This window comes from Pogoniulus pusillus, chromosome 16 (genome assembly GCF_015220805.1).
Source record: "Pogoniulus pusillus isolate bPogPus1 chromosome 16, bPogPus1.pri, whole genome shotgun sequence".
Classification (NCBI taxonomy): domain Eukaryota; kingdom Metazoa; phylum Chordata; class Aves; order Piciformes; family Lybiidae; genus Pogoniulus; species Pogoniulus pusillus.
In genome coordinates this window covers 3683786-3706215 of record NC_087279.1, presented here as the reverse complement: position 1 = coordinate 3706215, position 22430 = coordinate 3683786, and the positions used below count along the sequence as shown (strand labels likewise).

The following is a 22430-nucleotide window of genomic DNA, read 5'->3' as shown; positions in this document are numbered from 1 at the left end:
CTCCTCTTGTTAGGGGGTTGCACAACCACTGAAGCCAACAATGCACATGGGCTGTCATGTGCATTGAAAAGGGAAAGTCATTATGTAACACATAAGGGAAGTAAGGGAGGAGCTTGGTTCTCCTTGGTTCAGCCTTCTGTCACAGAATTCTGAACACATATAAACTGAGAGCGTAGGGGGCTGAGCTGTGAGTGGCACCAGGCTCACCAGCCTAACAGGTGCTGGTCCACACCTACCTTTTGAGACAGCATCTGTCCAGTTTTGCTATCTACACATCTCAGTGGGATAGGGTGAGTACAGCCTGACCTTCAATCAGTAGGGCTGCTTGGGGTTGTTCCTCATATCTGATTCAGCGTTGTAGTTTCTCCCTTTATGGCTGTAGCACGTGAGCCATGGGTATTGTGGTTTCCAGTATACCTTTCTTGTTATGGTTTTAGTGTTTAAGATACAATAAAGTATTGGCACTGTACCTGGGGGGATACCCATGGGTGAGAACGTTCCCTGGTCTCCAAAGAACTCAATGGAACACATGTAGGTATTTGCAACCTGTGTTGTAGAAGCCTACTTTGAAGTGTTGCCTCTGAGAATGTCAGTACTGCATTGAAAACAACCATCAAAAACCCCAAACTCAAACCAAATCAAGCAAGACTTAAAACCTGGAATGAGAAACGTCTCACTTAACAAGCAATGATGTCAAAGATGACAAGCTACAAAGTTCTTCTTATCGATGATATTGTTTATCGTAGGATGGTTTGGATTGGAAGGGACCTTTAAAGGTCACCCTGGACCAATTCTAAGATCTTTAGAGTGCTTGAAGGAAAAATCAGGAATAGTGTCTGTTGTGGCATTGTTGGTGCTCAAGCCTTCCTTTCCCAAGGTTCAGTTTTTCTCCATGCTGAGTTCAGTAAATCTTCAATTATTTTCTGCTCGATATTCCCCAGGGCTCAGTCTGTCTGTCCTGGAGCACAGCACAGAGTTGTATGAATCTTTTTGGTACAGCTTGGAAAGTGACCTCGATCCCCATCTCCTGACTGAGCTCTCTCATTTCTTGCTGTGTCTCTTTCTCAAAGAAAAAAGACCAATGGCCTATTTTTTGATGGTTGTCCTCACAAGTAAGTTCTTACAAGCTGGCCATAAGGGATGCATGGGTGCTGACCATGCATGACCATGGTTTGACACTTTATCAGTTCATAGGTCTTCATCAAAAAAAGCTGGGGAGGGACTTTTTAGGCTGTCAGGGAGTGACAGGAGTAGGGGGAATGGAGCAAAGTTGGAGGTGGTTAGGTTCAGACTGGAGGTGAGGAGGAAGTTGTTCAGCATGAGAGTGGTGAGAGCCTGGAATGGGTTGCCCAGGGAGGTGGTTGAGGTCCCATGGTTGGAGGTGTTTAAGGCCAGGCTGGATAAGGCTGTGAGCAGCCTGATCTAGGGTAGGGTGTCCCTGGGCATGGCAGGGGGATTGGAACTGGCTGCTCCTTGTGGTCCCTTCCAACCCTGATGGATTCTGTGATCCTGCTTTTTGGGTCTGGACCTAACCATAAATAAGCCCTCTTGCCTGACTTGGGGTCTTTAAAATTCCTGTTGAGATTCCCTCTCTAAAGTTTTGTGAGGTTATTTTGTCTATTTCTTGGTTTTGTTTGGTTTGTTGTGGTTTGTTGTTATTTTTTGACCTCGACTTTACTATTTTCTTTAGAGAGAACTGTAGGAGACTAACTGGAAAATAAGAACCAAACATTTCACTGAATTTGATTCTAAATCTATGTTTGCAAGCTCGCTGTGTTTGGGTGTTGTATTTGTTACTATGGATTAGATCAACTGTCTAAGCTACAGCAGCAAAGGCTCTGTAATGCACTTAGTCAGTTGTGAAATCATGCACTAGGCAGTGGGGAAACAGCAAAACCTCCACAACCCCTTCAAGCAATCAATTTATGCCCTGAAGCATGAGATTTGATTACTATTGTTATTATCTTAGCTTGCATAGTTACAACTGTTATTAGCAGTCATAAAATTATCCAGCCTTAACAAAATTATATTGAGAAAAGGGGAAAAGGAAACAATCCTAATATTTCACTCCAGGTTCTTCAGAGCCTGAAATTCTGGGATTGATCAGAGCTGCAAAAAGTGGCAGTTCCTTTAATTAATTTTAAATTTGCTGCCTTCTGGTCAAGTGAATTTTTTCCTGTGTTCTCATGAAGGAGTAGATGAGCATTCCCTAGCATGGCTGTAGCTTCTCTGCTCTGTCCAAGATCCATCTAACATTCAACATTTCAAAGCTAATCATTGATGATGTGTGCTCAGATACATGTTTAATAAACCATTAGCAGGATATGCCTCACTCTCTCTGTTTTCCCCTTTGCAGTTAGAATCTTCCCCTGTGAGGTCCAGGTTTCTTGTGCAGCTTTGTGCTTCCACATATACATCTCAGCACTCTCTCTGTTTTCCCCTTTGCAGTTAGAATCTTTCCCTGTGAGGTCCAGGTTTCTTGTGCAGCTTTGTGCTTCCACGTAGACATCTCAGCACTCTCTCTGTTTTCCCCTTTGCAGTTAGAATCTTTCCCTGTGAGGTCCAAGTTTCTTGTGCAGCTTTGTGCTTCCACAGAGACATCTCAGCACTCTCTCTGTTTTCCCCTTTGCAGTTAGAATCTTTCCCTGTGAGGTCCAAGTTTCTTGTGCAGCTTTATGCTTCCACATATACATCTCAGCTGGGATAATTTAAGCATTCTAAAAATTCCAGAGGTAATGAAAATACTGTTGCAGCAGGCCATAATATGCATGGTACATTTTGACATGGAAAAAACTGCTATTGGCACAATGTCATTTTTTTTTTAGCCATTTAATTGATCCAGGACCAAAACAATTCTTAGATTTATTTTATTTCTAACAAACAAACAATAGAAAAAATGTAGCTCTTGATGCAGTGTGCACTTGCAGCCCAGAAAGCCAAGCAGAGCCTGGGCTGCATCAGGAGAAGTGTGGCCAGCAGGGCAAGGGAGGTGATTCTCCTCCTCTACTCAGCTCTGCTGAGACCCCACCTGGAGTACTGCATCCAGTTCTGGAGTCCCTGTTACAAGAGGGATGTGGAGATGCTGGAGTGTGTCCAGAGAAAGGCCAGGAGGATGCTCAGAGGGCTGCAGCAGCTCTGCTGTGAGCATAGACTGAAAGAGTTGGGGCTGTGCAGGCTGGAGAAGAGGAGACTCCCAGGTGACCTTCTTGTGACCTTCCAGGATGTGAAAGGGGCCTACAAAAAAGCTGGGGAGGGACTTTTTAGGATATCAGGGAGTGACAGGACTGGGGGGGAATAGAGCAAAGCTGGAGGTGGGTATGTTCAGGCTGGAGGTGAGGAGGAAGCTGCTGAGCATGAGAGTGGTGAGAGCCTGGACCGGGTTGCCCAGGGAGGTGGTTGAGGCCCCATGGCTGGAGGTGTTTAAGGCCAGGCTGTCTGAGGCTGTGGCCAGCCTGATTCAGGGTAGGGTGTCCCTGCCCATGGCAGGGAAGTTGGAACTAGATGGTCCTTGTGGTCTCTTCCAACTCTGAGGGTGACAGAGTCCTGGAACAGGCTGGAATCTCCTTCTCTGAAAGCATTTAAAACCCACTTGGATCCATTCACAGAGTCACAGAATTAACCAGGTTTGAAAGGACCTCCAGGATCATCGAGTCCAATTCACCACCCAACCCTTCTGACCAACCAACCCACGGCACTGAATGCCTCATCCAGCCTCCTATTAAACACCTCCACCACCTCCCTGGGTCACCTACTCCAGGTGATCTTGCTGTGGCAGTGGGGTTGTGCTAGATGATTGTTCAGGATCTCTTCTAACCCCTAATATTCTGTGATTCTGTGACTTTGTCCTTAGTATCTAATAGATCCTAAAAGTAGAGGAAGACTGGAAATGTTCTGAGCCTCCAATCAGGAAGTGATATTAGAATGGTAGGCAATTCTTGAGGGAGTAAATTGGATCAGGTGCCAAGTTGCAATGGACACAGACTCACCAGTCCTCCTGGTTTCCTTAGTTCCAGAGAGAAATATTCTGTGCTTTTCTGGGTTTGGGTGCATTGTTTTTTCCTCCCATTTGCTTTGAGACAATATTATGCATTTAGCATCTGTTTCAGTATGGGATCAGTTCTAGCTTAGAGAAATCTAATGTCATTTTCTCAGTGTTTTTAGCAGTGTTGCTCTCTCGTTCTCACATCAAGCAGTGAGTTTGATGAAAAGGCTCCTTGATTTTCAGCAGGAAATCCCAAAATAAAGGGCAGTTTTGTGGAGACACGAAGAGGAACAAACTGTGCTTCTCTGTCTTACTTTTTGCTCTGTGCAGACTTAAGTGCTATGGCATTTGCCCTGCTTCACTGCCCACTGAAGTCTGAGGCACTATGGATTATGTCTCTTTACACTTTACTGTTGGAACTGGATGTGATGTCTTCTTAAGAACATATTTGTTGTTGGAAGCATGGTGCAGGTTTTAATAAGCTGATGTTCTTTGACTTTTCATTCAAATGGCTTCCTAGTGAAAGGAAAACTTTCTGCATGATTCTGGGTTGAAAAATTAAAGGCATTTAGTGGTTCTCATATCAGGGGCTGAAACCTGAAAATGTGACAAGTCCTTGGGGAAATTAAGTTGCCAGAGAGGATCTAAATTCTGGGCTGGCTAGGCAGGGAAATCCAGGTCTAAGTGGCTGCTGCCTTTTGCAAGCCCAGCTTCCTTCTGTTTGTGGCGTATCTGGGTAGAGGATGGGGCACTTGTAAGTATGGGCAGCTTGGGAAGTTGACTTTGGCAGCAAAGCCTCAAGCAGTCACTGGACATAATTAAATCGTTGTCTCTCTTCTTCGTGTCAGAGCCCTGCAAAAATCAACCTGGAAACTCCTGGTACTGCTGAGGCATCCCCGGAGGAGCACACTGTTGGCCAGAGAGGGTAAGAGTCATTATGCCTGTTTTAGATCCTCTTGGCAATAGCAGGAGGGGCAATGCCAGCTCTCCAGCCAGCTCTGTTATCTCTACTCCCAAACGAGCAGGGCACAGCTTCCCACCCTTAGTGTCTCCAGCCTTTGCCAAAGCTTCAGTAAATCTGCAACCATTGCTGGGTTTTCACTTCGTCTCCAATGACCACGTTTATATTGGCTCAAATGACTTTTCAATACGTTGGCAGCCCTGACACAGTCAAGACATTCCTCTACAGCTGTCTCCTTTCCCATTTATTTTCAGAGGCTTCCACTGCCCTGTTGCTTAGCTCTTGGTTGCTTTGGAAAGCAATGTGCTGTAAATATAGCATTTTACTGTCTTCTAGTGAGACAGTAAGTCAATTCAGGATGTGGCTATGAGAGAGGGATTCAAAGGGAGAGCTCCCATTTCCTTATGTGTGCTCTGGGCTGGGTCTCCACTGTGCAAAAATCCATCTGCCCCGTGTCAGAGTTTTCTAAGCAACCACAGCACACTTCTCTTCCACAACAGAAGCTTTTTCCCATGCATTTGGTGAAAAGTTTGGCATTCACATCAGCAGAAGCTGATTTAAATGTAATTTAGTATGAATATTATATCTATGAATTGTCTGGCTTTGCATGACTAAAAAAATCAAGCAGATCATTGCTTTAACAGAGTTTTGCATTTCCTTTCCCAACACAAAGCAAGTAGAATCACAGATTCATAGAATCAACCTGGTTGGAAGAGCCCTCCAACATTATCCAGTCCAAACTAGCACCCAGCCCTGGCCAATCAACCAGACCATGGCACTAAGTGCCTCATCCTGGCTTTGCTTGAACACCTCCAGGGATGGTGACTCCACCACCTCCCTGGGCAGCCCATTCCAATCACTCTCTCTGACAACAACTTCCTCCTAACATCCAGCCTAGACCTGGCCTGGCACAGCTTGAGACTGTGTCCTGTTGTTCTGTTGCTGGGTGCCTGGGAGAAGAACCCAACCCCACCTGGCTACAGCCTTCCTTCAGGGAGCTGTAGACAGCAATGAGCTCTGCCCTGAGCCTCCTCTGCTGCAGGCTGCACACCCCCAGCTCCCTCAGCCTCTCCTCACAGGGCTGTGTTCCAGGCCCCTCCCCAGCTTCATCACCCTTCTCTCGACATGTTCCAGCACCTCAACATTTCTCTTGAATTGAGGAGCCCAGAACTGGACACAGTAGATATATTAGATATATTAAGCATATTAAATTATTTATTAAATATATGAAATTATTCTACCCTTTTTCCTACTAGTTTTTGGAATGACTTTTTGGTTTATTTTACACCTGTCCAAAAAAGAAAGCCAACCTCCTGGAATCAGCTGCAGATGAACAACACTTCACTGAGAGAGTCATTGGACACTGGAATGGGCTGCCTGGGGAGGTGGTGGAGTTGCCGTCCCTGGGGCAGTTCAAGGCAAGGTTGGATGTGGCACTTGGTGCCATGGTCTGGCCTTGAGCTCTGTGGTAAAGGGTTGGACTTGATGATCTGTGAGGTCTCTTCCAACCCTGATGATACTGTGATACTGTAACACGAGTTGTCTGCTACATCAACAAATTCCAATTGCTACTGTCTGAAAAAACCTTTGCCTCAAACGATAACAACCCCCATGAGTGCTAAGTGTGATGCGCTGAGGTGGTTTTATGGTTTAATGTCTGTGAATCTTACTTTATGATCATTGTTCATTGCATTAGACAAGGCTCAGAGAAAAGCAAAACACCCAAAGGTCAGCAGCGAGGCAGAAAACTCTCTGAGAAGTCTGAGTCCTCATGAAAATTATCATGCTTGACCTTCAGTGCCTCCACATAGTGTCTGGATGGAGCACTTAGGAGTGGAGCACTGGTGGATTTGTGGTGACAGCCTTCACCAGTTGCTAAGAATTTACACATGGAACCACGCAGGATGTTGAGATGCTTGAGCGTGTCCAGAGAAGGGCGACGAGGCTGGGGAGAGGCCTTGAGCACAAGCCCTGTGAGGAGAGGCTGAGGGAGCTGGGATTGGTTAGCCTGGAGAAGAGGAGGCTCAGAGGTGACCTTATTGCTGTCTACAACTACCTGAAGGGTGGTTGTGGCCAGGAGGAGGTTGCTCTCTTCTCTCAGGTGGCCAGCACCAGAACGAGAGGACACAGCCTCAGGCTGTGCCAGGGGAGATTTAGGCTGGAGGTGAGGAGAAAGTTCTTCACTGAGAGAGTCATTGGACACTGGAATGGGCTGCCCGGGGAGGTGGTGGAGTCGCCGTCCCTGGAGCTGTTCAAGGCAGGATTGGACGTGGCACTTGGTGCCATAGTCTAGCCTTGAGCTCTGTGGTAAAGGGTTGGACTTGATGATCTGTGAGGTCTCTTCCAACCCTGATGATACTGTGATACTGTGAGGAGGGTGAGGGTTGGAAGGTGCTTTTGAAAACTGTCTACTCCAAACCCTCTGCTAGACCGAGATCGTGTAGAGTAACCATCCAGGAACGTGTCCAGGCAGAGGTTAAGTGCCTCCAGAGAAGGAGACTCCACAGCTGCTCTGGGCAGCCTGGCCCACTGCTCTGCCTCCCTCAAAGAGAAGGATTTTTTTCCTTATGACTATTTGGAACCTCCCGTACTCCAGTCTGTGCCTCTTGCCCCTTGTCCTGTCACTGGACAGCACTGAGGAGAAGGTGACTCCATCCTCCTGACACTTAACCTTTAGATGTCTATAAGTATTAATGAGATTCCCCCTCAGCATCATCTTCTCCAGGCTATACAACCCCACCTCTCTCAGCCTTTCCTTCTCAGGTGGATTCTCCAGAGACTTCATCATCTTAGTGGCTCTCCACTGGACTCTCTGCAGTAGTTCCTGCTTCTTGTACTAGAGAGCCCAGAAGTGGACGCAGTACTCCAGATGAGTGTGGCCAGCAGGGCCAGGGAGGCCACTCTGCCCCTGTACACAGCACTGCTCAGGCCATGCCTTGAGTACTGTGTACAGTTCGAGGCCACTGGATTTAAGAAAGATGTTGAGGTGCCTGAATGTGCCCAGAGCTGGTGAGGGGCCTGGAGCACAGCCCTGTGAGGAGAGGCTGAGGGAGCTGGGGGTGTGCAGCCTGCAGCAGAGGAGGCTCAGGGCAGAGCTCATTGCTGTCTACAACTACCTGAAAGGAGGCTGTAGCCCGGCAGGGGTTGGTCTCTTCTGCCAGGCACCCGGGGACAGAACAAGAGCATCCCGTCTCGAACTGTGCCAGGGCAAAGAAACCACACTTCCTCAGCCCGAAAGATGGCTAAAAAGGAGTCTGAGTGACTTGGTCATTCCTAGACGAGTTTTTGGTAGCCCCAGCACCACGGCGAGGTAAGAACTCCGCAGGGTTTTGCCGCTGGGAAGTCCCCCCTCATTTCGGCCATTTCCTTCTCACTCCCTTGCCTTTGCTTTGCATTCCTGCGCCTCTGCCCCGCACCTGCCGTGTCCGGTGCCGGTGCCCGGTACCGTGCGGCTAGCGGTGCAGGGCTCCCCCGAGCCGAAGGCGGGCGGCGGAGGCGCGGGCGGGCCGGGCCGGGGCTGTGCTCCCGCGCTCGCTCCTTCCCGCGCCTCGCTTCCCTCGCGCCCTCCTTCCTGCGCTCCCTCTCCAGGTGCCGCCCGGAGGAACGCGGCCGTGCCGCCGGCTGCCGGCTCACGCCGAGAGCCTCGCATCGGGCAGGTGGGAGCTGCCGGGCGGGGCCGGGCCGGGGCAGGGGCTGGCCTGGGGGAGCCTCGGCCCCCCGGGGGAGGCGGGCAGCGGTTTGGGGAGGTGCGGGGGCTCGTTGCCATGACTCCCTGCAAGCTCTGCCGGAGGAGATAGCGATGCCAGTCACGGAGGGACCCCTCTTGCTTCTCGTGGGTGTGTAGCGAGGCTGGGTTTGGGGTGACTGAGTTGAGTGGTTCCCCCTCCTTTCCCTTCTGTTTTTTCCCTTTTTTTTTCCTCCCCTCCTTTGGGGGTGGAGCGATTAATTCGCAGAGCCGGGACGGGGCTGCAGAGACGCTGCCGCCGTGCCCGCAGGTCCGGCCGCCTCCTCGCCACCGGCTTCACACAAGGTAACACCGAGGAGGGCCACCGGGCAGGGGGAGCAACGCCGCTCCCGGTCTGTTTTCGGGGCTGCCAGGGCGGGTACAGGGCGCTGAGACGGCAAGTGCCCAGCCGCGGGGCTGCTCTGGCCACCCCTCCTTTCTCTCTCTCTCTTGCCTTGCTACCCCAAACCTCTTGCATTAGTGTGGCTGGTATCTGCATCTCTTTCACCCGCTTCCCGCGCCGCAGCGCAGGTGAAGGGGCTCGGTAATGAGGGAACACAGCTGGGCTCGGGCCCGGGCAGGGGCGCGCGGGTGCGCGCAGCCCGCGGCGCGGTGCGGTGCCGGGAGCAGCCCTGGGCTCGGTGCCGGGAGCAGCCCTGGGCTCGGTGCCGGGAGCAGCCCGCGGCGCGGTGCCGGGAGGAGCCCGGCGGCTGCCCGAGGAGCAGGTCCTGGCCGCCCCCTCTCCGCTGCCGGGCGGTCCGGTCCAGCCCCCGGCGTGCTCGGGTTGCCCCGTGTTCCGGAGCGGGGTCCGGGGAAAGTTTGCGGGCAAGGTGAAGGAACAATGCGGAGCCCAAGGGAGGGGGTAGAAGGTGCTGCCTAGGGGTACGGAGTGTGCAAGGAACCAAAGCACGGCCGCAGTGGGCTTGACTCGGGACGGAGAGCTCGGCTTCATATGGTTTTAGGTGGGGCTCAAGTTTGCAAGCCTAAATGATGTGGGCAAACACTTGTTTCTTCTTCCGTTCTTAATGATTTCCGAGTGTATTTTAATATTCTTGTACCTTGCAGTACCTAAGTAATTAGAAATAGCCTCAAATGTGGGGGGTGTGGGGAATTGATGTGATGCTGCTGCACTCCGGGAGAGCTCTAAGAATACTTAAACCTCGGTGGCGTCTGCTGTGTATTACCGGTTTGTGTGGCACTGTCAGAGCATCAGTGCTCTCAGCCAGTTGTAGGATTCATAATGGAAGGAGGTTCTGCTTTCTAGTAGTCAGAAACAGTGAATGCAAACAGACTTTTCATCTGTCACTCCTATGACTGTGTTACTTTGCTGCTTATTTTTTTGGTAGAAAAAGAAAGCTAAGTCTGTGATGTGTTGGGCAACAGGAAGTATTCAACTCTTAACTGAGCACGATAGAAAGCAAGCCAGCTCACTCTCAGCACTGCATTGCAATAGTGTTGCTTGGAGAATTTCACAGAGACATGACAGGTGGTATTGTTGTGTGATTGTCAAGGATTCATTTGATGTGACTGAGTTAAATAGGTGTTGTGTAGTTCTCCATAGTACTGTTCTATAAGCAATAAATCGTAAATATGAGCTTAGTTGTATGCCTGAAGAAAAAAAGAAGGAAAAATGCTGCACCTTGAAATGCATATGTGGCCTTCTTGCCCATTTGTGAGCACCCCACATGCAATGTCATCTGCTGAGCTATGTGCATGGTCCTATGCCCATCATTTCCCTTGATCGTGTCTGGCTATACTGACATGACCGGTGTTAGAGTGCCTGACTACTGCTGTGTTAACACAGCAATCCCAGAGATGCCAGGTTGGCAGGAGGACGCCAAGGATCATCTGGTCCACCCTTTCTAGGTGACAGTCTAGCTGAAACGAGCTGGCTTAGCACCCAGGCACGCAGAGTCTTTAAACCTGCCCAGTGTAGGGGACTCCACTGCTTCCTTGGGAGTTGATTCCAATGTGTAACAGTTCTCGTGGTGAAAATCATTCTTCCGGAGTCCAGTCGAAATCTCTCAGGAGTAATTTGTACCCATTAATCCCTTGTCTTTTCTGTGTGGCTCCCTGCAAAAAAGGACTCTCCATCCTCTTGGTAGAAATACTTTTGGTAGAATTTCTTTTGCTTAAAAGCAGCGAATTTCCTTTGTCTGTCAAAAATACTAAACCCCACCTTTCCCAATGGGCCATCAACAAGTTGAACGCTCTTGTTAGCTGCTTTCTGTGGTCCTTACTTAGGCTGCTCATCTGCTGTCGGTCGAATCCGGCTTGCAGCACTACAAGACCAGGACATATTACATTAAAATAAGATGCAAAGGGTCAGATGCCAGGCTTGTGAGAGGCAATGGAGTTCCTTCAGGACTATTGCACAATAGATTTGAAAGTTTTAAATACTTCTAGTGAAAAAAACACCCAACCCTATCAGCACATCAAGAGTTGTAGAGGAGCAGTCATGTGCAACACAGCTTTGGAACCACTTTGTTCTCTAAATGCTTGCATTTTATTGTTGCTTTTGGTTTTGTTGCTGTTTTTAATCAAAAGAGGAATACAATGAATTCTGAATATGAGGCTGAAATGAAGAGGCTGTACTTGAGCGAGATAGACTTTGATTACACTTAGCTCTCAGCGAGAGTCAATGTCATTCTTACTGATGTTTAGTGTGTGTTATTTCAGCAATTAAACTTAATGAATGAAATATAACAGGGCACTTCTTTATTCCAAGGCAAGCAGAAAGCAAGTAAGCCTTCTCTGAAAGGAAAGATTACATTATTCCCAACCTATATGTGTACATCAAGTGACTTGGACTGTAGCCATCTTGTTTGCCAACAGCAACATAATTTATCAGTTGGGCTTGGAAGGGAAAAGGAAAACAAAGGTAGCTGTACAGTCCATAATATGAGGTGGTGGACAGTTGTTTCTGTGATAAGAAGGGAGCAGCTCCTTTCCCCAGTGGGAGAGGACAGAGACTACTTTAAACACCGCTAATTAGATCAGTTTATCTCGCATGTGTTTACAACGCTGTACTTAGTTAATTATAGCTTTTCCTATTAGCAGTATGTTAAGAATAATGAATTAACATATCATACAGATCAAAAGAACATCTACAAAGTTTATCTGGGAGGAAAGAAAGTGGTATTGTGTGGCAGGAAGTCCCCGTGGCTTTCCCAAGGCACAGATTTGTTGGAATTCCTGAGCTGGTGCTTCAGAGCCTTGATGAATGACTTGAATTGATCACAAACAAGTGACACTGGAGCTCTTGGTTGCTTAGCAACCCCCCCAAGATGCCACAATTTCTTTTGGTGTATATTTGTCCAGTAAAGTAGGAATTCTGTTTTGTTAATGATTGTATTTCTTCGCTAGTCCAAAGCCCACCTTATAAACAACCTTAGATGATGTCTATAATTAAAATCAATGCCTCTGTACAGAGCCTGGGGAGCAGCAGGGGTATGAGAACACGAGCAGGAATCTTATAAACCATGCTCTGGTGATGATGTGCTCAGTGTTTTAGAACAAGTTTTAATTGTCTTTTCTCTGTTAGACTCCTGTCCTAAACTCATTAGTGGGCCAAGTAAGTCTTATAAACAGTCATCTCCCAGATGTTTTTTGAACAGTTCTCTTCGTGGTCTCTTGAGATGTGAGATCCTGAATGGTCTTGTGGCCTTACCCTGCACTCCACTGTAAGTGGAAATGGCCAGGTTGTACCAGCTGAGGCTTAGATTGTGTTAGAAGTAACTGAAAGGGTTCTTGGATGATGGAACAGACTCCTCAGGGGGGTGGTTGAATCTCCATTTCTGGAAGGATTTGAAAGATGCAGAAACGTGGTGCTGAGACATGGTTTAGCACCACCACCCTTGGAAGAGTTAAAGAATGGTTGGACTCTATGACCTTAAAGGTCTTCTCTGCCTGCAGTGATCCTCTGGTTCTGTTCTATGTAAATCAGACGCAACATGGAACACATGGTTCAATCGTGTCCAAATTACGTGGCAGCAGTCTGGCCCATCCCATAGCCCATATGGCCAAAGATGTCTGCTTGGTTGTCCTCACAGAAGGTACTGGTTTCTTAATGGGTCTATTTTGTATAAGGAAAGAACAGGTTCAGTACTGAAAGAACAGAAGGAAAATAAATGTTGCCATGGTTTTATATACCCAGAGTGCTGAATGGGCTTTAACCAGGTCGTGGCATCGTTCCCACAGTTCATACCTGCTGAATTAAACTTTTATATCAATGAATTTTTGATTGTTACCTTTGGGGCTGTGTAATGCTGACACTGAATCTGAGTGCACCATGGACATGAGTCTTACAGTCAGCCCACTCACTGTGCTTGGGGTTGTGCTCCGTGGAGACTGAACAAACCAGATCAAATTTGGATGAACCTAAGCCAGAATATCTGTTTCAGGAGTTCACTTTGTGCAGTTCAGCAGCTGATGGGTTTTTCATCCATAGCCTCCTGCCTAGAGCTGAAGAGAAGCCTTTGCAATGTGTGTGGGTGGATTTGAAGTTCCCAGCACCGTTTTGCTCCACTTATCTATGTCCTTTTGAGCTACTTGCTAATATAGGCACATCCTTTTCCTTCCAAATTCATAGCCAAGAAAAAAAATAGGGCTAGGAGAGCTGCAGACTGCCATGGCATTTATTTTACTTGGTTGGTGTTCTGTGAGATTTCTTCTTCCCTCTGGGTGAGAAGAAGGAATCCAGATATTTCTCCTCTTTTAAGATCAATAGCTTAGGTATTGCAAGATTTACTGGCAGGTTGGACTAAAAGGGGATGTTGTAGCAGTGCCCAAGTTAACTGATGTCATAGTTGGACCACAGTGAAGCAATTCTCCACTCATTGTCATTATTCTTGGGCTAAGATTGTTACAGCTTAGAATCTGTGCACTTGCAGTTGTCTTTCTGGACTTTAGTAAGGATTTAAGTACATGTGAGCTTGTTTGAATTTGTTGTGGGCTTTGTGTGTTGCTTTTTCCCCCACCCTGTTGTTTCGATGTAACAAAAGTCAATGCCACAAATTCAAAGTTGTTGTGTTTGGAGTTGAGATTGGGTTTTGGTTGTCTGGTTTTGTTTTGTTTTCAGTTGCTCTCTTTCTGTCTGCTTTATGCATTCATTTCTGTAAGAGCATTTGCATCCCCAAATGCTGGTGAGGGAATCTTAGAATCACAGAGTCAGTCAGGGTTGGAAGGGACCACAAAGATCATCTAGTACCAACCCCCCTGCCATGCCCAGGGACACCTACCCTAGATCAGGCTGGCCACAGCCTCATCCAGCCTGGCTTTAAACACCTCCAGGGATGGGGCATCAACCACCTCTCCTGGGCAACCCATTCCAGGCTCTCACCACTCTCGTGCTGAACAACTTCCTCCTCACCTCCAGTCTGACTCTCCCCACCTCCAGCTTTGCTCCATTTTCCCCAGTCCTGTCACTCCCTGACAGCCTCAAAAGTCCCTCCCCAGCTTTTTTGTAGGCCCCCTTCAGATCCTGGAAGGCCACATGAAGGTCACCTGGGAGTCTCCTCTTCTGCAGACTGGAGAACCCCAACTCTTCCAGTCTGTCCTCATAGCAAAGGTGCTGCAGCCCTCTGAGCATCCTCCTGGCCCTTCTCTGGCCACAGTCCAGCAGAGTGCTTGCAGTGATTGCCTCTGCATCAGGTATGGAATTGACCTCCATCGAGCAGATGAAGTTACACGGTAATATTTAGTGTTGAGTTTCTCCTAGCATATCCAGTATGAAACTCAAGGTGTGGAGCTGTGATGGCCTTTGTGATATTTCCTGAGGTTGCAGCATTCCCTAGCAGATGTTTCCTCCTTCCTTCATTACACCTGAATCTATAAAGCTAAAAAGAAATAAAAAAGCAGATGGAGGCCAGTTTATCACTGAAATTAGGGTTTGTTGTTACAGTGGAACTAATGTTCCTTGTTTGGAGTGTGACCTCCAGAGGCAGATCCTGTTCCGTGGAAAGAGGGCAAGATTTATATTGCTGTCTCCATTGCAGCTTTTAAGTCTTCTTAATTCCTTTTGACCCTTACTGGCCCTCTCTTTTCTCCATTTATCAAGAAAATTGCCAATTTCTTTTTTTTTTTCCAGGACTTTTCCTCCTTTAGCTGAGTCAGCAACAAGCTAGAATTAAATTAGAGGTGTGATGGGGATAGGGCTTGGGTTAAGGAGGCTGAAGGGGAGATGGAGCAGGACAGGGGTGAGCCTGTTCAGATTCACCCTCATCTTGGCTCCTGTTCTCCCACACAGAAGAAATAGAGATGTCTGGATGAAAGCCTGAGCAGCTGGGGGAGAGGAAGCCAATGGTCGAGCCTGGGCAGGATGGTTTCTGTCTGAGCGCAGCTTTCGAGGATGTTTTTAACAGATGGCTCCTGGTCTGGCTGTAATAGGCAGTCTGTCAGCCAGGCTGAGCTGCCTCGGGGGCAGCCCCATGCCGGGCTCCCGGCAGGTGACCTCCAAGCAGCCGCTTGTGCTGCGGCATTAAATGGAGCTTCTCATAGTGTCCCTGTTGCATCCTTCACGTTTGCCATCAAGGAGCTGGGGAATGGTGAACTTTGTGTACCTGCCATGGACTTTGTTTGCTCCTGGGTTGTCCCAGTCAGTGCAGCAGCAAGATGTGCAGGAGTGGTCTTTGCACAGCTCTATGAATGCTCTTCTTTCACAGCTGGACCTCATCAGCGCTGCTCTCACCTCCCCCGCATTTGTTGCCACCTCTTTCTCCTCCTCCTTGTCCTTGCTGGAGCTTAGAAGACAACACGTGAGTTGTGCATTCACAGGTGCTTGTGGCTGCTGGTCTTTCTCTTGGGTGGACACAGCTGCAGCTTTACAGGTGGGATGAATCCATGTGGAGGGGGTCTGGGAAGTCTCAATGCCCTCCTGAAGAGGAAGTTTAACTGTGAATGAACCAAAGAGCAGGACTCTGCTTGCAAAGAAGCATCTCCAATTATTCAGTGACCCAGAGTTCTACCTTTCAATTCAGCTTAGTCAGATGGCTTCAATGCTTCTAAATCTTGTTTAGAATCATAGAATCAGTCAGGGTTGGACGGGACCACAAAGATCATCTAGTTCCAACACCTCTTCCATGGGCAGGGACACCTCACACTAGATCAGGCTGGCCTTAAACACCTTCAGGGATGAGGCTTCCACCACCTCCCTGGGCAACCCATTCCAGGCTCTCACCGTCTTCATGGTGAAGAACTTCTTCCTAACATCCCATCTGAATCTACCCATTTCTAGCTTTGCTCCATTCCCCCAAGTCCTGACATCCTAAAAAGCCTCTCCCCCTGTGCTAGTTTGAAGCAAGCCCAAACCATCACACCCCCACTTTCTTGTAGGCCCCTTTAAGATACTGAAAGGCCACAGTAAGGACACCTTCAAGTGTCTCAGTATTTTGGGATACCCTAGAGATGAGGAGAAAGTTCTTCACTGAGAGAGTCATTGGACACTGGAATGGGCTGCCTGGGGAGGTGGTGGAGTCGCCATCCCTGGGGCTGTTCAAGGCAGGATTGGACGTGGCACTTGGTGCCATGGTCTGGCCTTGAGCTCTGTGGTAAAGGGTTGGACTTGATGATCTGTGAGGTCTCTTCCAACCCTGATGATACTGTGATAGTGTGTGACTCTGAAAGGTTCAGGACAGGCCTCCCAGGCTGAAATTAATTGCTTAGGCAGTAATCTCCTAAGAGGAGGGGGAAAAATAAACTGCAGAATCAGGCCCATCCACCTTTCAATCTGTGTCTCTTTTGGTGACTCCTCGAGTGTGACACCAGCGGTTCCCTGTCAGCCTTCCCTGCTGGCTGACACAGAAGAGGTGGCTTTGAATGCTGCCTGCTGTGCTTGTATGGCACTTGAAAGGAAGTGAGGACTGCCTTGAAGGGGGCTGTATTCCCACAGCTTTAAAGTGGGTTGGGAAAATGCATCCTTCAGTTGTGGCGTTTGCATGTTACGGTGTTAAATCGGCTGGGAACCCGGAGCAGTGTTTCAGTAAGAAATGGTTGCTGCTGCTGCATCCCCAGTGCTGGAAATAAAATTAGTCTTGATGAGAGATTGCTCTGCTTGTAGGAAAAGTGAAATAATTATTCCAGAGAAGATTTTTTTCCTCTCTGTTAGAAAAGACAATGCCAGTGCTTGCAGCTAACAGGAGTGATTAACTCAGTAGCTTTTCTTTCCAGACATACTCACAGAATAATTTTTGTCTGATCTTTTTTTCTTCTTTCTTCTTTCCCCCCCCCCCCCCCCCCCCCCCCCCCCCCCCCACCCCCCCCCTTCTTTTTTCCCCCCAGAGTGATCTCATAGCTCAGCGTGGTCTGCCTGGCACATCACTGAAAACTCTCACTCTCCCATACTGTGCTTATTTCTGCTGGTTAATACAAGCCTGTCTACATGCTTGCACCCATGCCTGTGCACCTGATTTTGTTGGGTTTACTTCTTCAGAGGCAAACTACTCCAAACAAGCCCTATGAGGAGAGGCTGAGGGAGCTGGGGTTGTGCAGCCTGCAGAAGAAGAGGCTCAGGGCTGACCTTATTGCTGCCTACAACTACCTGAAAGGAGGTTGTAGCCCGGTGGGGGTTGGTCTCTTCTGCCAGGCAACCAGCAACATAGCAAGGGGACATAGCCTCAAGTAGTGCTGGGTGAGGTCTGGGCTGGATGTTAGGAAGAAGTTCTTGACTGTGGAATGGGCTGCCCAGGGAGGTGATGGAGTCACTGACCCAGAGGGGTAGTCAGAGAAAATCACAGAGTCAACCAGGTTGGAAGAGACCTCCAAGATCATCCAGTTCAACCTATCAGCCTGTGTGAGGCACTTAATGCCATGGTCTGGTTGATTGGCCAGGGCTGGGTGCTAGGTTGGACTGGATGATCTTGGAGATTTCTTCCAACCTGGCTGATTCTATGATTCTGTATCTGGGGCTACTGTGCCTGGGCTGCTGTGCCCTGTGCTTAATTTTGTCATGTTACTCTACTGATGAATTTGTTCTAGAAAAAAAATATTTTAGGGAATAGCTTTTTGGAGGATTTCTATTCTGACCTGATATGAGTCAGAGGTGGACATACATCTGATCTTGGACATAAGGCAGTTCTACAGCTGAACAAAGCGGATTCAGTGCTCACTCTTGTAAGAGTTCTGCTGAGGCACTGATGAAAAACGTGGATGTTTTGGTGACTAAACTCCAAAATCCTGTGAGACAAATATTCCTCTTGTTACAACTGAGCAGAAGAACATAGCACAGAGCTGGTCTCCTAGTGTCTGCAAGTACCAATGGAAGCCTTGTATTTACTGTATTTTTAGGAGAATAATCAACCCCACACTCTGTGATGACTTTCAGGATTAATGTTGCACACAAAACCCACTGGTGAAGTCATGGCGCCAGTCAAATAGATGGTCAAACTCCCAGTGACCTCAGCAGAGTCAGGTTTTTGTCCCAGGAGTGATGAAAATCTAATTTACAACCTAACCAGTTTGAGAAACAGGCATAATGGCTCAGGTCCTTGACTGAAACAAATTACTGCAGTGGAGCTGAGGATGATTGAGTTACACTGACTTATGCCATCTGGGCTTCTGGAGGGTGGTGTCCAACAGCCACACAAGCTGGCTGTGGCCAGCAAGCAAGCTGTAACAGGCTGCATGCCTGGGCTTGCTGCAAACAGGCACGTTTAGAGCTGGTGTTTTCTATCAGGTGGAGTATTCTTGCCTCATATTTTGACTGGGAACAAATAAGCAGGAAACAGCAATAAATATTCCTGCTCTTCTGAGTCATACAATCTCCCAACGTTTGTACTGTAAGCCATAGAATAACAGTGATTAAAGGACTGTCCCAGCTGTCCAAAGATAAAGCATCTCTACTTCATTAAATTACAGGGTTACCACTGAAATCCACAGTAATTGCTCAGGGTTTGCTACCTGCACACCAAAAGCACCTTCCTATTACTGACTGCACAAGGTTTGACTTAGGCTTTTCACCTAAATCTGGTGGTTTTATTATCTCTGATTATTGTGTTGGATTGCAGCTTCCCTGCTGTCTGTGGCTCTGCAGCACTCAACCAGTGATTTTTGCCTACCCTGTTGTGGTTTTTGTTTGGTTGTTGGGTTGGGGATTTTTTTTGGCTAATACCTGCCCAGAAGATGCCTACCTGCTGGGAAACATTCAGGCTTTCCTTTTCAGCTCCATGTTACAACCCAGAGAAACTGCTGAAAATTGGGAGCTGTTTGAGCTGTATTATAGTGCAAGGCTTTATTAAAGGTAAAGTGCAGTAAGCGTGGTGGCATCAGAAAGTCGCACAGCAGGTCTGGTTTTGCAGCCCCTAATGAAAAGGAAGTTTCCCCCATTGATTTCCACGTGTGCAGGATCCTGCCTTTTGGAGTGTTGTACCTAATCATCCTGCCAGTGCAGCAAATTTTCACTGTCAGCCATTCCCCCTGTCAGACATCACTGTGCAGTGAAAATCAGCTGCGTAGCAAGGGGAACATTTCATCTTTGCTGCGTAAGAAACACATCTCAGTGTTTATTCAAGGGTGGGGGGGAGACAACAAGCAACAATCAGCAAGGGCTGCACACAAACCTTATGATATGCATCACAAGGGAAAGAATGGAATCATCTTTGTATTCAGCAGATAAGCAGCATTCTCCATACAAACCTCTTCCACTGTCGTTCTCCCAAATATATGCTAAGCTCATCTGTGCACAAAGCACCTTGTAATGGGCAGCAGGCAGACCAAACCCTTTTATCCTTCCATAGGGTAGGATATAGGCAGGAGCACTGTAGATTTGCAGTGTTAATTGTATATAATGCCCTCTCTGAACAGGATAACATATGCAAACTTTCGAGGCTCAGCCAGCCACAAGCCCATTTAACCATTTTATAGCTTGATGCATTTTGTAATCCCCAAATATCCCCAGGGAGCGAATCCACCCTCAAAAATTTTTAGCCCTTTAAATTAGATGAATTTAAATTTGCTCATTTGCATACTCTATTTCCCCCCTCCCCCCCTCCCTTTGTTCTGCCTGAATGAGATATTACTACAGTAATTGAACTGTTTCTGCTCTACAGGTAAATAATGTGAGACAGTTTATATGCCAAATGCTTGACCGCGTTAAGGGTTGCACAGTGCTAATCTGGCAAATGGTGGCATAGCTCTGAAAGGAGAGGGTGTCCAGGCCACTTAGGATCACTCAGCACTGCACTGACACTTGAAAGTTCCATTAATGTGTGGTGCTAAATGTGCTTCTCAAACAAGGACTCAAAAGTTTGTTGTGGGGGGATGACACAGGCGCCACCGCGAAAAGCACTTCTGGCTGAGTTGATGTCTTAGAGATAGGTCAAGGTGGAATTCTCCTGAAAATCAAATTTTCCAGCTAAAATGTAACACTGAAGTCTCTGAAATTGCTTCACCAGCAGGCTGTGGTGATTGTCTTGGTGGGCTGTGTTGTTTTCTCTGGCTGGATTTGGCATCTCTATACTGGTGAGACACATAAAATGGGATGGGTGGACAGAAGTAGTGGTAGGAGGGGGGAGACAGGGACTGATTAAAGGGACAAAGTGTCTGTTGGAAAAAGGCTTCTTTAGTGCCTTTGGAAAAGGTTGGGTCATCATCCATCATACAAGGATGACAAAGCATTTTTGGCTCCCTTTTCCTGTGTGCTGGTGTTCTGTGAGAATACCAGAGGAGCTTAGGTATAAAGAGGGAAAGCAGAAGGAGGTAGAGGATGATTGTTTGGAGACCTTGGCACCAGTCCCAGAAAAATAATGGATAAGTTGATAGAGGACTGAATTAATATAGAGTAAAAGAATAGAGAGATAATTAAGGCCAGTCACCATGGCTTTCTGAAAAGGGAGCCCATTCCTGATGGGGTTACAGGTTTGATAGATATGGGTAACAGCCTTGCAGCCAAGTGTTCTAGGTGTTAATTTGGTATCTCATGAAATCCCAGTTAAAAACAAATCAGCCAAGCCATGGCATGTGGAATTTATTGCAGTCTTGTTTAATGGATTAGGCTTTATTTTACAGAGCTGAAAAGGCATTAGCCTGTGAGGGTTATTTGTTGAAAGATGTGTGGGGTTAGCAGTGTCTCACAGGAGTGAGAGCTTGTCCTGAAGCTGTTTAACATCTTTGGCAATGATCTGGACACATCAGTGACTGCTGCCAAAGTTGTGGGTGAGGCAATATCCATGGTGTGGAAATAATAAGTTATGTGGAGCATCTAGGCAAATGTCAAGACTTGGACTCTTCTCTTGTCCTCCCAAGTGTGTGTCTTAAGCAGTGCACTGTGAAAGAGTATCCTTGAGAAGAGATCTTAGAATCATGGAACAGTTTGGGTTGGAAGGGACCTCTCGAGGTCATTTAGTCTGAGTGCCCTGCAGTAAGCAGGGACATCTGCAACTAGAGCAGGCTGCTCAGAGCCCCATCCAATATGACCTGGATGTTTCCAGAGATGGGACATCTACCACCCCTCTGGACAACCAGAACCAGTGTTTTACCATCCTCAGAACAAAGGAAAATTCTTCCTCATACTTAGTTGCTGTGGAAGGGTATGGAAAGGTCACAACGAGCAAAGAAAAGATGACTTAGAATCAGAATGCTTTAGATTGGAAGGGACCTCAAAGATCATCTAGTTCCAACCCCCTGCCTTAGGCAGGGACACCTCCCACTAGAACAGGTTGCTCAAGGCCTCATCCAACCTGGTCCTCATAGCAGAGCTGCTGCAGCCCTCTGAGCATCTTGGTGGCCTCCTCTGGACTTGCTCTAACAGTTCCATGTCCTTCTCGTGCTGGGGGCTCCAGAACAGTGCACAGTACTCCAGGTGCATGCAGTACTTCCCATAGGATGGCATGGCTGAAGGACTAGAGGGATCCTTTAGCTAGGGCCAGTTTGGATGTCAGCTGCTGCAAAGAGACTTTACAAAACTGAAGAGTCAAGAAAATAACCACAGTATTGATTTGAGGAGTGGAGAAAATTCCCTGCAGTGAGAGATTTAGGGCTCAATCTGCTTAGCTCATCAAAAAGAGGATTGAGGAGGAGACTTGATTACAGGGGCAAGCATTTTCACAGGGAAAGCATATCCAGCTTTTTAATCAAGATGAGAACAGAAAAATAAGATCCAATAGCTGGATGCTAGAGCCAGACAATTTTAAATTAGACATTAACCACAGGGCTTTTTTCATCTGTGATTAACCCCTGGGATGAACTCTGGTGTATTGAGAATGGATACCTTGTGTCATACAATCAAACACAAGTTCCTAGATGTGATTTGCAGTTGATTGAGAAAAGCATAGCAGGCAGTGATGTACAGAAAGGTGTAAGGCCTTAAAGTTTGTGAACATGGAACCAGAGAGAGAAGGTAAGGAAAAGGAGAAGATGGGAAAGTACAAAAAGGAGAAAAAGAGCACCTAAAGGCACCAAGGCTGGGGAGGAGCCTGGAGCACAGCCCTGTGAGGAGAAGCTGAGGGAGCTGGGGGTGTGCAGCCTGAAGAGTAGGAGGCTCAGGGCAGAGCTTATTGCTGTCTACAGCTCCCTGAAGGGAGTTTGTAGCCAGGAGGGGTTGGTCTCTTCTGCCAGGCAACCAGCAGGAGAACAAGGGGACACAGTCTCGTTGTGCCAGGGGAGGTCTAGGCTGGATGTTGTTAGGAAGTTGTTGTCAGAGAGAGTGATTGGCATTGGAATGGGCTGCCCAGGGAGGTGGTGGAGTCACTGTCCCTGGAGGTGTTGAAGCAAAGCCTGGCTGAGGCACTTAGTGCCATGGGTTAGTTAATTAGAAGGGTTAGGTGATAGGT

General features: G+C 47.7%; 1 protein-coding gene across 10 annotated transcripts in view; it reads left to right on the top strand.

Moving 5' to 3' along the window:
- The window catches only part of CHL1 (cell adhesion molecule L1 like), a 236685-nt gene that overhangs the window by 22946 nt on the left and 191309 nt on the right, over nt 1-22430 (top strand). For 6 of the 10 annotated variants that reach the window (XR_010305144.1, XR_010305143.1, XM_064156183.1 and 3 more), the window contains exon 3: nt 4831-4907. The exons of 2 other annotated variants lie outside the window; for them this stretch is intronic. The gene's annotated coding sequence lies outside the window, so the exon portion shown is untranslated. Of the gene's footprint in view, nt 1-4830; nt 4908-8539; nt 8600-8636; nt 8974-22430 lie in introns of those variants that run through there. 2 more of the 10 variants (XM_064156182.1, XM_064156181.1) reach the window with 2 other exon arrangements.